Genomic DNA, 14,446 nt, shown 5'->3' with positions numbered 1-14,446 from the left:
AATATGCTAAAAATAAAAACTAATCCGTTAAAAATAAAAAATTTAAAGTACAAGAAATTAAAATAAAGAAATAAAGGTGTGTTAACCTTTTTTTTAAAATAATTTTAAATATTAATTTAAGAAAGATAATTACATATAATATGTTCTCTAAAAATAGACAAAATCAACAAATAAATTTGTTGCCTTGAAATGTAAGGATACCCAGATGCACATTTCCTTCTGTTTAACTATTTTTTACGCAATCCCATCACCAATTCACCTTTCATTTGGTCTTTGATTTATTTGCTCATCTTTCCTTCTCATTTTGTGTTTCATTCTTTCTTTGATTTTCATGTGAATTTTCTTTCTTTCTTTCTTTCTTTCCTCTCATAATAGCTAATAATACAGAGACTTTTAAGGGGGAGAAAGGGATGGAATCATCTGCTAAACGTGTTGGAGGAGGAGCTCTAGATAAAGAGATTAGGAAGGCTCATGTCGCTATGGCGATGGTGCAGTTATTCAATGGAGGATACCGCATTATTACCAAAGTGGCTCTTAATGTTAGGGTCAATCAACTTGTTTTCCGTGTCTATAAAGACTTGCTTGCCCTATCAATTCTCACCCCCATAGCCTATATTCATGAAAAGTAATCCAATTTTTTTGCCCTTTTTATTTTTTTCCCTTTTTGGGTTTGTGCTTATTTACCACTTTATGTCTTTGTGTCTATTTATCCATTTGTACACATGTTTTAGGAGAATTCTAACCAATGTGATGGTCTTCAAATTTTCAATTAGAATTAGGGATTTTGTTTTGTTGTTGTCTTTAACTCTTAAAGACTTTTTGGGTTTTTGCCAATCATGTTTGGCCTGGTTGGTATTCTCATAGCATTTGAAGGTGTGAAGGATCTTGGTTCAATTCCCTTCCTTGCTAAATATTAGATAATATAAGGTGGGTGAAATGAGGATTAGGGAAGAAGAAGGCTACCTCCAATTGGTATTAGATTTAATCAATCTTGTATATAAGACATGCCACACAGTTACCCAATTCCATGTGATAACTAAATGAAATATATTGTGCCAGTATACATATTGTTTCTCATTTACACTTTTGTAATGTAGTTTCAAAGCAAAATATATATTTTATTACTGCACATTTTAAAGCTTTTCCACTTTGTTTATTTAATTGTCAGATGGGTGAATGAGTTCAATTTCTTATGACATTGTTTCTGGTTGATAATTTCATATATAATTTGAAATGATGCGTACTATTAAGACATTATGTTCCTTTTTATAGAAGGATTCAACCACCTATGACCAAACGCCTACTCTTGTCATTATTCTTCCTTGGGCTAACGAGGTGCGTTTATCTTAATCCATCTTTATTGATCTAGTTATACTATAAATGCTTACTATCAATATATCTTAGTAACCAATCTATTTGGTTTTATTGTTTGGTAGTATATTTGGCAACCAGCTATTATTTCTTCTTGGCCTTAGCTACATAAATCCAACATATGCTGCCGTAATACAGCCTTCAATCCCAGTTTTTACATTTCTCTTGGCTATTATGATGGGGTAAGTCTAACAAATTTTCCTATGTACGTGTGTGTGATATTGCTACTACTTTATGGCTATGATATATGCAATGTATATTGTTTGTATGAATGCCATTTATTCAGTTTCCTATATGAACTTGTTCTTACAGTACAGAAAGAGTAAGTTTGTTAAGATCTGAAGGTCAAGCAAAGGCTGGGGGTACCCTTGTTTGTGTTTTTAGTGCTATATTAATGGTTCTGTTCCAAGGTCCTACTATTTTTTGATATAGTGATGCAGATTCTATAGTAAGCGAAATAAGTGCCAAGGGTCAACTAGAGCCTACAGGATGGTTTTTCTCTAGCCTCCTGAATTTGGGACTAGAAGGTTGGCACCTTGGAGTTTTATGCTTAATAGGCAATTGTATGTGCATGGCTGCTTTTCTGGCCATTCAGGTAAAGGTTTATATGATTATTTAGTGGTAATGGGATAGAGAATTTGAAATAAGAGAAATTATAAAATGTTATAATGTAGTGACTATTTTGATTTATTTTTAATAATGAAAATTGAGAATTTTCATTTTTTTTTTGGGAAGTGTTTTATTTAGAAAGTATAGAGTTTTTAGTACTATTTAGTTTCATTAGGGATTTTCTTATTTAGAAGGTTTGCTACCTTTAAGACTAGTTTAGTACTTCCTGGGCTTGCATTCCTAATCCTAGTAGCGATAGAATTTGTTACTAAATCTCTATAATTGCCAATGTAATTGTAAATAGCTATTTTCTTAGCTTTATGATATTGAAATTCTAAGTACTTTAGTTTCGTTTGGAAGGCCTATATGCCAGTTTTCTTTTCCCTCTTTTCTTTGTTCTTCTCCCTTTCCCTCAGCTACTATAGTACCTCAGATACTATTTATGGAACCCTTTCAGCTCACCACATCTTCCTTTCTAAACCTATTATTAACTAAGGCCACTTTGTATTGTTGCATCCTTACAAACTCTAAATTTTTACATTCTTCTCTAGAACTAAGAATGATTATTTACTCGAAATTTGCCCTCTATAAAGCACTAGTAGCAAATTTCTAAATCTCTTATGTCATTTTTAGTTATCACTAGTGTTACCTTTCATGTTCCAGAGACCTCATGAACTTGTAGCCTACTATTTTCAAGCAAGAAACTTGTCATCTTCATAATTATCCTTTCTTTTATCACTAGGCCATGGAGCACCAAGTTAAACCTTATTTAGACTACTTTTATTAAGATTACTTTTTTAAGTGTATGGATTTAAATCATTGTCAAGGCTATGTTTGTTGTCACGGTAGTGGATAATGGAATTAGGCTTGTAATGGCCAATTGATACATAATTTTTTTAAAAAAAAAAATTTCATAGTAAAATTTGGTACACAACTAAATAATAAGTATAAATACATCAAATTATGATATTAATTGATGTAGCACTAGAAAGAACAAAGGCAAAGAAAAGGAACAAATTCTCAAGGAAAAGAGATCTAATTCTCAAAATAATATTAATTCAAAATTGATTCTCATAACAAAGTTTGAAAATTATGCAATTAACTAGGCCTATATATAGTGTTTGTATAGAAACATTAGGATTAGAAATTTGAATCTAATTAGGAATGCATAATCACAAATGCCTACAATTTCTACTTTCTATATTTTTTTTTCTTAAAATAAGTATGAGTGCTCTTAAAATCTCTAGGAATAGGATTTCTATCTTTAAATCCATTATTCTTGGACATCATTAGAATTAATCAATTTAAAGCTAAAACAACTATATAGATAGTAAAGAGCTAACCTTATAATTATGTAGATCAAGCAAATTAATGTTTCATGCTATAAATTTAACAAAAAAACCTAGCATCAATCTTAATTTTTTTCAACAAATAAGCAAAAAATAGCAAAAAAAAAAAATCACCTTTTGCAAGAAATAAATGTGTAGAACTAGAAAGATTGTTAATGATCTCAGCTCAAGAGAGAAAAAATGAAGGATTTAGAAAAGTTTAGATAGAAATTTGAGAAAAGAAAGTGAGAAATTATAGCTAAAAACACTCTAAACCAAAAAGAGAGAGATAGAGAAATAGTTGCTACCCTCATTTGGCTTAAAACAATAAATAAGGTAATAGATTACCATTACTTAATGGCAAATAATGGCTGTTATAGGAATAAGTTTTTTTTATGCCTTTAAATGACAAGTATCACAGTAATAGGAGGGCAAAAAACCTATAAACAATGGCCGTTACATAACGTAATGGCCTCTACTTAAAATTATGCTTAAGTGTCCAAGTGCACTTAGCTTGTATTATCAAATTGATTCCCTTTTTAACTTCTGGTAAACTTGAGTTTGACATTCTTAAAAACCTTATGCGATGGGGTCCATTTGAAGATCTTTTGTTACTTAGACATCCTTCCATTCTTTTGTGTGTTTTGCTTAGAAATAGTACTTTTAAGAGTGATGGAAAAATTTATAGCCTATTGGCTTAGCCCAACTACTTATGTTAAAGAGGCTAGGCTACTAAACTTGAATATCCTGTTATATTTGTATACAATAAATTGAAGAATGATTTCTCTAGATGTCATAAAAATATTGTATTTTCTGATCATCATGGTGGAGGCACATAGTCAATTGGTGTGTCAATACGTTCATGTTTCACTTCAAAATATGTCTAGCTGATAATACAATTTGTTATATAGAAAAAAAAATTATAGAAACTATAAGAAAAAATACAAAAGGCCTGCATAAATTGAATCTAAGAGAGTTTAAGCAAAATGAGTTTTAGTAAAATGCATTTGAAGCAAATGAAGATGAGCTAAACTCTATTTTGTTTCATACATTATTGAAGGAACTATAAGCTATTGTATTTGTGCATACAAGTGTAAGAAGAAATCAATCTAGAACTTGATGAACATGCATTTAATTCATTTGGTCAACTTAAGGAACTTGTAGAAAAACCTACAATGCTTCAAAAGTCATGATAACTGTTTGAATTTCTAGTCCTATGGTAGCTTTGAAACTAAGATAAAGAAGCCCATAATTGCTGATGAACAAGTTACATGAAGTAGTTTTTAAGTAAAGCAGCTATAGCTTGTATGCCATGTGGCTATCATGATTCATGATATTAGGTTTAAATTGTGGAGTAACCAAGTTGAATTGTGATCGGTACAACTTGTTGAAAAATTTAAAATTCAGTGTTTTCTTACATTTAAAGGTGTTAATATAGCTTCCATTGATATCTAATTCCTTTATTATGCTTTACCAAGATACATGAGATTATGATTTCCGACTGATGCTGAAGGAGAAACTATCACATAATAACATTAAAGAATGTACTTAAGGAACCTAACTGCCAAATTATTCCTAGAAGTTTAACCATAAATAAATTGACACTTGGTGTAATACTTGAAGTAACTTTTCTAGTCAGTCCTAATGCTTTTACTGCTATTTTCAAGACATGAATGGGCTTACAATGTTTTTAATTTTTTATTTTTGAAAAACTATTTTTCTGTGTGTGCATAGAGTTGTTGCATGTGGATGCACACAATATTTATATAGTTGTTCATACATTTTCAGTAAGCCCTGGTAGTATTTCTTGATTAACCATGCTTAAATATCTCATCACTAAGAACAATTTTATTTATTAGTTTTACTACTAAGAAATGTTAATAACCTTTAGTTTGTCATTTGAAAAACTTACAGGCTCCACTTTTAACAAAATATCATGCCAACATTTTAGTCACAGCATATTCATATGCATTTGGAGCTCTATTGATGGTATTGACAGCATTATTTATGACTAATGAAGCAATGGAGTGGAGTCTGGTGCAATCTGAGCTTTGGGCAGTCATTTATGCTGTAAGTTATTATTCATTATACATGTTTCATGTGTTCCATGGATGTATAATTTATTTTTATCTTTTTAATTTTAACTCTACCCATCTACAAATAACTATATATTATTTACCCTTCTAAGATGAAGTCTGATGTTCTAGTTAATTTTACCATTTAGGATATGAAATCTGAGTGGTGATAATTATAATATTTTGAGAGAATTCCCTTTTCCTTTGAGGGAGATGTTGATTAGTGTCTGATGATTCAACTCCTACCTAAGAAGGTGGAAAATAGCTTTCTCTATTTTGTCCCCATCACTAAATTTTTCATTTCCTTGCTCGTCCCTCCCCCCACCCCCACCCCCTTCTGCTGCTAATAATTTTATCTAATTTGTGCACTATATACCCACATATTATCATCTCAATACATGTCAAATTTTATCAAGCTTTTTGCCAAAAATTTGTAAAAAAGAAAATTAATTTCTATTTGTATGTTGGTGGGAAACTAATTCCCAAACCACGCTGATTTTAGCCATGTAGGCAGGGCAAGGGATAATGCTAATAGTATCACTATCAGAATTGTTTACCATGCATTTGAATATAGGTAATGTATATAAAAATAATTAAAAGAAATATGGTGGCAAAGGATGTCTTCAAATGTGGACATTATTAGAATGATAACATTGATATTCTCAGCATTCTTGGGGTTATGAACGTCAACCTTGTAGAGCCCTGTATAGTGAGTTTACTTAGTCATATAAGGATTTTGATTAAGTTTAGGTTTCCTAATTAGTGTAGAATAACTCTGGAAATAAATACCTGTGTATATAATCTATTAAAATTAATGAAAATCAATTCTTTCTATATAATATTAGAGCAACATAGTAATATTGAGTGGGCTGTTAGTTTTTTAGTTTGGGAATCAAGTTTTTTTGTCTCCCTTGCTCTTCAAAACCACGTCTGTGGTGTTAGGTCACCTAGTTAAGGTGATGTTTGGATCTCACTAACCACTTAGGAAGGATGATAAACTGTCGGCAACCCTATCCACAAAGTCTGGTGATGGGATCTGAAGTGCATGACCCACACATGCAAATTGTCTCTTGTTATGCTCTTATCTCACACGCCAGCAAGTGGCACCATGTCTGTTCGTCGGCATTCACTTCTTCGGCCTCTTCTCCTGGCATCGTCCTAACATTCTTGGTTTAGGCAAGGAGGTTGTTATTTGGTCTAGGGTGTTTTTTAAGTGCTCCAGGGTCTTGAATCACAAGTTCTCTTTCGTTAGCCCTATGTGGACACTTTTAGGTTTTGTTTTCTAAAGAATTCTCTGAGTACTATTGTGTGTTGGGTACATATTTAGTTATTAGGTATTTGCCTTGCTAAGGTTTGGGCAGTGATATTGAGTTTCAAAGATTGTAAGTATGTGGTTAAATGGCTATAGTTAGGTGTGTTAAATTCTTATTTGTATCTTACTAATTTCATTCAATAGTGGACAATAAACCTATTTTTTTTTATGTGATTTCGATGATGATTAAGATTACGAAAGATAAATTGTAACATCCTCACTTTAGCTAGTCCGTACAGTCTACTGTTCCGGTGATCAATGTCGGTCCGGGCAGCTAGAATGTTTGAAATTTTAAATAGACTAGAGTGAGGAGTTATAAAGAAACTAAATAATGCTCATAACAATCAAGGAAAATTTTTAGAAATAAAATACACTAAGGTTAAACGAGCCGAAACCCCAGTGATGAGTAACTCGAAGGGGAAGTAACGATGAAGGCCGTTAGCAACCCTAGACCTGGGGGAAAAATTATAAAATAATTTTTGAGACTCAAAAGAAGGGTCATTTAGATTCTTATCGCATTAGAATGCCAAGAAAATGCTTAGAAAAATTTTTCTATCGGTACACACAATTTTGGCTCGCTAAGCCAAACGGAGGGCATTTTGGTCATTTCATCTTCAGAGATGATTTTTGGCCAACTTGTCCAGTTAAATAAATAATTTATATGACATAAAATGTGAATAAATATTGTTAAAAATTTAATTGAAATTAAATAGACAAGAAAAGGATAGAAAATGAAAGAAAATGGAATTTTGACATCATAATGATGTCATTAAAATTCTCCCACCCAATCCAATGTTGACACATGGCATAAGTTTATTTAAAAAGACTAAATGAGCAGAAAAATGAAGAAAAAAATCAGAACTCTCTCTTACCTTCTTCCTTGCCGTCACCCTCTCCCTCCATAGCCAACCTTACCAAGCTTTTTAAAGCTTGATTTTCATAGCTTTTACCCAACTAAACCCTATATTCCCAACATAAAAAATTGTTCTTACATCCTAGTGAAACTTTTGAGAACAAAAAGAAGTAAAGTGGAAGAGTTCTTACAAGCTTGAAGGGTGACTCCATTAGAGGTTTGTGACCTAACCTTGAATTTCTCTTTAAATTCATGATAAAGGACTATGCTTGAGTGCAAATTATAAAGAAATTTATGAAATACCATGTGTATGCCCATCCCATATTTTCAGCAACCTTGGTTAGGGTAAGATTGTGATGATTTTTATGGAGCTAAAATGGTAGTATGGCTACCCTTAATATGAATCTCTTAAGTGGAGTAATGAAAGGTAAGTAATAATGCATGGTTGAGATAGGTAAGTGATAATGCATGGTTGAGATAGTTAAGTTAGGGTTTGGGATGAAAATGAGACTTTGATCATATGATGATGAAAGTAGGCTTTAATGGTCAATTATTGACCATTTCGTTGTGTATGAATAAAAAATGAAGTGGTTTGTGTAGTGAGGATTTAGTGTGATGTGGCTGCCCTTGGTGACCTACAGGACTGGGCATGAGTCCAGCAAGTTTGGGCAGCAATAACTGGAGTTGTAGAGGTTCAATTGGTGCAAGGCCAATTGGACATGAAACTAGACACATAATGGCACAACTTTGGTGAAGAAACCATGCCCAGAAAACCAAAACCAAGTTGACCAAAAGATTGCCCTAATCCGGGTGACCTGCATTCTGCCTGGGCAAAATGACCAAATGAATAGTATTTAGTCATTTGGCCATAACTCAGTGTAGAAAGGTCCAATTGACCTGAAATTTTACCAGAAACAAGCTGTGATATAGATTTACAACTTTCATGAAGAAACTAACCCAAATTATGACCATAACATATTCAAAAAATGACCTGCAGTCACTGCTCCTAATACTATGGATTCGATCAGTCCAGAAATTCTGGAAAAATTATAATCCGGCCAGTTGTGGTTTTTGGGCTATAACTTGAGCTACAAAACTCCAAATGGAGTGATTCAAAAAAGGAAATGTAACTAGACAAAATAAGGAACAACTTTCATGTTGATCATTTTGCCAAATTCCTATTGTAAAAATGAATAATTGAACAGTAAACAAAAGCTTGAAAACTGAAAATTTTGAACAATTAACATTAAGCTTAGAAATGGTATTGGCAGCCAATACCAACAATTTTAGAATGCAAAATGTGGTATGTTGAGAGTACTAGAACCAATGTACCTATTGCTTATGCAAAAGTCAATATTTTAGTTGACTAATAAAATGAATAGTAACACCTAAACTTAAATTTCTAGAATTATACAATTTAAAAATGTAACATGCCCTAGTACACCTAACAAGATTGGTTTGGATAGGTTGGCATGCTAATAGGGTTCTGTTAGCAGTACTGCATATGGCTTCATGCCATTCTGAGTTTTATGGCCTCACGTGCCATTTTGTAATAAAATAGCGTTTGGCTATGTTGATTGAGATATCATACTTGGGTTTCATCTCTGATAATTATTACAGCTTGTTAGCTGTTCTGTTGCACACCAAGAGACACAATGTGACCGATGGTGTGATGGTTCGAGGTACTTAGTACCCAGTGCCAGTTTACCTGTTTATCCAGTCTAGTCGACTAGTATGGGTTACTCGGGCAATGATAATAAATTTAACCAAATTTTAATCAAATAATACTGCACTAAATATCAGAAATTAAGTCTACCAAAAATGTAAACATACATTCTACATACTTACTTTATTTTAGTTATTTTATTTTATATTGTCACCACTAAGCAGAATTGCTTAGCACATCGCTTTTGCTACTGAGTGATCGAGACATAGGTGGGAGCCAGCAGACATCGATGGGTGAACTTTCGTAGTCGCATCGAGTCCAGAGTCACCTCACATCTACAGTGCACTTAGTAGGACATTAAGACTTTGGGTGGCATTTTGTATTTTGCATTTTGTATTAGTTTTGATTGTAATTACAAACTCTTGAACTTATGTGATAATGTAAAGATATGAAATTTCATGTTATTGAAATTTTCTGTATATTATGTTGAAAAATGAAATGTTGAGAAATATTCACGAATATGCTTCAAGTGATGATGTGAATAGAAAAATTCTGAAAATAGTATTGAGATTTTGAGATTGAGTTGAAATGTGTGTATAATGGAGTTCTGGATTTGGAAAATATATTAGAAGTGTCTTTTTAACAAGTTCAGAGGAACTGTTTTTCCAATTTATAGCCGGCACTCCGCCGGATTTTCTATAAAAATTATAGAAAAATTCAGATTTATCAAAATTGTAAATAAATGAATTAAAAGGGATAAATTGTAATGGAAATGTGAATTGGTGCTCTGGCACACTGAGTGGCATATCTTGCTCGGCTACACTGTAGACGGGTAAGGGGTGTCACATAAACTTAATGGTTCAAATTACTTAGAGTGGAGTAAGAGCGTTAGGGTCTATTTATGAAGTATTGATGAGGAAGATCACCTGACTAATGATCCACCCACTGATGATACAAAGCAAGCTTGGCTCAGGAAGGATGCTTGGTTGTTTTTGCAACTTTGGAATTTGATTTAGAATAAGAAAATTAGTTTAATTAATCACTATGAATTCATTAAGGAATTGATGGATCACTTAGATTTTCTATATTATAGTAAAGGGGATATTTCCCATTTTTATGATGTGTGCAAAGCATTCTACCATACTGAGAAATAGGATAAGTCTCTCACAACTTAATTTTATGGAGTTTAAAAGGGTATATGAAGAACTTAATGTTTTATTGTCTTTTAATCCCAAAGTGAAAATTCAACTGGCTCAACGAGAGCGAATGGCTATTATGAGTTTTTTTTTGCAAGTCTTCCTTCAGAATATGAAACCACTAAATCTCAAATCCTATCAATTCTGAAATTTCCTCTCTGTATGATACATTCACACATATCTTATAGAAAGTACCCAATTTCCACAAATTACTAGTGGTGCCCTTGTTAGTCAAAATACGAACAGACAATAGAGTAGTAGAGAAGGAAATAAAGGAGGAAATCTAAGCAATACAAGTAATCAATGTAATCAGGAAGCCAGTTCTAATTGAGAATCATTTGTTATTATTGCCATGAGCCTAGTCATACAAAATACAATTTATTGGAACTTTAGAGGAAAATCAGTAGTCTTAGATGGCAAATATGATAGCAGATGAGTTTATAGTTTCTTCCTCCTCTGAAAAAACTATTTCAATATCTGCAGTGGAATGTACACAGTTTTTCCAGTATTAGGCATCTCTAAGTCCTTCAATTCTCCAATCACTGCTATCACTGAGTCAAATAAATCCACCACATGCCTTATGTCTTCCTTATTCAAATGGGTCATTGATTTTAGTGCTACAGATCATATGATAGATAATTCTAATCTTTTATCTGCTTTTTGGTCTCATTCCATCTCCTCTTCCACTGTTACTTTAGTTGATGGTTCTACTTCTCGTGTCATGATTCTGGTACTGCAAACCCAACATCGTTTATTTCTTTGTCATTTGTTATATGTCTACTTAAATTTTCTTTTATCTTACTTTCTATTAGTTAACTTACTCGTGCCTTACTTTGTTTGATTTCCTTTTTTTCCTAATTATTGTTTGTTTTGGGATATTAAAACAAAGCAGATTATTGGTAAGGGATATGAGTATGGTAGTCTCTACATCCTGGATAAATATATACCGCAAACTCTTGCTTGCTCTAGTGTCTTAACTCATTTTGAAGTTCATTGTTGACTAGGCCATCCCTCCTTCGTTACCTTGAAGAAGTTATGTCCTCAATTTCAGTCTTTGTTAGCATTTGAATGTGAGTCATGTCAGTTTGCTAAGCACCATCGTTTACCTTTTATACTTAGAATTAATAAACGGGCTTCATCCCCTTTTGAGTTAGTTCATTCTGATGTTTGGGGTCTTTGTTCCATTACTTCTAAAAGTGGATTTGGTTATTTTATCACTTTTATTGATGATTACTCTCTTGTTACTTGGTCATATTTAATAAAGAATTGTTCTAAATTATTTTCTATCTTTTTTACCTTTTGTATTGTAATTAAAACCCAGCTTAATGATTATGTACATATATTGAGGAGTGATAATGCCAAAGAGTATTTTGCAAAAGGCTTTTAGTCTTATGTAACACCAAATGGCATTCTCTACCAATCCTTTTACGTTGATACAACATTCCAAAATGGTGTTGCTAAAAGAAAAATTTAGCATCTTCATGAGATAGCTAGAGCTCTTCTTTTCCAAATGAAAGTCCCTAAACTATTTTAGGCTGATGTGGTTTCTACGGCATGCTTTTTGATTAATCGCTTTGCCATCCTCTGTTCTTAAATGGAGACACTCTTTATACTAGTTTATTTCCCTCTAAATTGTTGTCTCCTATTAACCTCATATTTTTTTTTTTTATACTTATTTTATGCATAATGTCCGTACATGGGTTATCAAATTGGAACCAAAATCTCTTAAGTGGGTCTTTCTTGGGTACTCTCAACTCTAAGAAGGGTACAAGTGTTTTTTCAAATTCTTAATCATTATATTGTGTCTACGGAAGTTATATTTTTTGAATCTACTCCATTTTTTTCATAAACTTCTATGTATGGAAGTCAGATGGAGGAGGATGGTCCCTTAATATACACTTTTCAACTAATATCTAGTTCTCCCCAGTCTCATGTTCTGCCTGCACCAGTAATAGTTTGACCTCCTATTGTTCTCAGACCCTCTACTAGCTTCTTCATCCGAAGATCTTATTGCCACCGTTGATCCCATCACTAATCCTAAATCTGACTTAGGTCTTCTTATTGCTCTTCGTAAAAGTAAACATACATGCATTTACCCTATTTCCTCTTTTGTTTCTTATGATCATTTATCTTCTTCTTCTTAGTGTTCTACTAGCTATTTAAACTTTATCTCTATTCCTAAAACTGTTTTTGAGGCATTAGTTCATCCTGGCTAGTGTGCTACTATGAAAGAGGAAATGAAGGCTTTAGATACTATTGGTGCATGGGAACTAGTGCCTTGCCCACCGAAAAAAAAGCTATTGGTTACAAATGGGTATTGATAGTAAAAGTGAATCCCGATGGTTCTGTGGCTAGATTAAAAGCTTGCTTTGTAGCTAAAGGATATGCTCAGATATATGGGGTTGATTACTCTAATACTTTTTCTCCTATAGCAAAATTAGCTTCTATTCTGTTGTTTATCTCTCTAACAGCTACAATTGATTAGCCTTTGTGCTAATTAGTTATCAAGAATGCTTTCCTTTATGGTGATCTTCAGGAGGAGGTCTATATGGAACTACCACCTATGTTTGTTGCTCAAGGGGGGTTAGGTAAAGTTTACAAACTTTGAAAATCTCTTCATGGCATAAATCAAAGTCCTTGGGCTTGGTTTGGGAGATTCAGTGAAGCAATATAAGAGTTTGGTATGAAAAAGAGTAAGTGCGATCATTCAGTGTTCTGTAGAAAGTCTAAAACTGGCCTAAATTTGCTACTAGTATGTAGATGATATTGTTATCACTAGGAGTGACTTTGTAAGTATTTCATCCCTTAAAAACTTCCTTTCAACCCAGTTTCAAAGAAAAGACTTGGGCCTACGAAAGTATTTCTTGGGTATTGAAGTTATGCAAAGTAAGAAATGTATCTTTTTTGTTTTAGTGAAAGTATATTCTTGATCTTTTGGTATAAACAGGAAAATTAGTTGCTAAGCCTTGCAGTGCACCAGCCAAATTTGCAACTTTTAGCAGAGAATGATAAGTTGTTTGAAGATCTCGAAAAGTAAAGGAGGCTGGTAGGTAAAATTAAACTACCTTGTAGTAACTCATCTTGATATTGCATATTTAGTTAATGTGGTTAGTCAGTTTATATCTTCCCCAACTATTGCTCATTGGGAAGCTTTGGGAAAAATCTTGTGTTATTTGAAAGGAGCTCCAGGGCAAGGCTTATTAATTAGTAATCATAGGCATTTAAATGTTGAGTGTTTTTCATATAAGAATTGGGTAGAGTCTAAGGCTGATCGAAGGTCAACTACAAGGTATTATGTCTTTGTTGGAGGTAATTCGGTGTCTTGGAGAAGTAAAAACCAGAGCATAGTTTCTCAATCTAGTGTTAAATCAAAGTATAGAACTATGGCTCAATCAATGTATGAGGTAATGTGGATATTTCAGTTATTAGATGAGGTTGGCCTTAAGTTCATTGATGGTTGATTTGGATTCTAGGATTCCTAAAAATTCTATTTTTTTCAAAAAAAAAAATCCCTTTCAAGTTTAAGGAAAGAGATTTTATAACTTTTAATAAGTAAATAGCTTTCATGTAATGCCGTGGCAACTTTTTTTTTTCTTTTAAAAACGGTGCCACTAGTATGCCACTCATCAGTTGAGAAACCTAGGGGAGCTATCTTCATCGTACCAATAACTAGGGTTAGGGGCCAATGATACCTTTATTGCTAGCCTAAAGATCCTTTTATCAACTATTTAATCAGCCTCTTAAAGAAGGCTCTCTCTCTCTCTTTCTCTCTCTTTATTATTGTTCTCATTATGCCATATGGTGTGATAATCAAGCTGCTATCCATATTACATCTAATCTTGTGTTTCATGGACATACTAAACATATTGAAATTGATTATCACTTTATTTTTGAAAAAAATTCAACAGAAGATTATCGCAACAGGACATGTTAAAACTGGAGAGCAATTAGGAGATATTTTTAAAGACTCTGGATGGAGCTTGGATTGACTATATTTATAATAAGTTGGGTATGATTAACATCTATTCTCTAATTC

The 14,446-nt window shown here is 32.8% G+C and overlaps 1 pseudogene; it reads left to right on the top strand.

Moving 5' to 3' along the window:
• Positions 1–399: 399 nt before the first annotated feature.
• LOC110663221 (WAT1-related protein At4g19185-like) lies at positions 400–12,895 on the top strand (annotated as a pseudogene).
• Positions 12,896–14,446: the final 1,551 nt, after the last annotated feature.

The sequence above is a fragment of the Hevea brasiliensis genome, chromosome 15, assembly GCF_030052815.1.
Source record: "Hevea brasiliensis isolate MT/VB/25A 57/8 chromosome 15, ASM3005281v1, whole genome shotgun sequence".
Taxonomy (NCBI): domain Eukaryota; kingdom Viridiplantae; phylum Streptophyta; class Magnoliopsida; order Malpighiales; family Euphorbiaceae; genus Hevea; species Hevea brasiliensis.
This window is presented reverse-complemented; position numbering and strand designations above follow the sequence as displayed.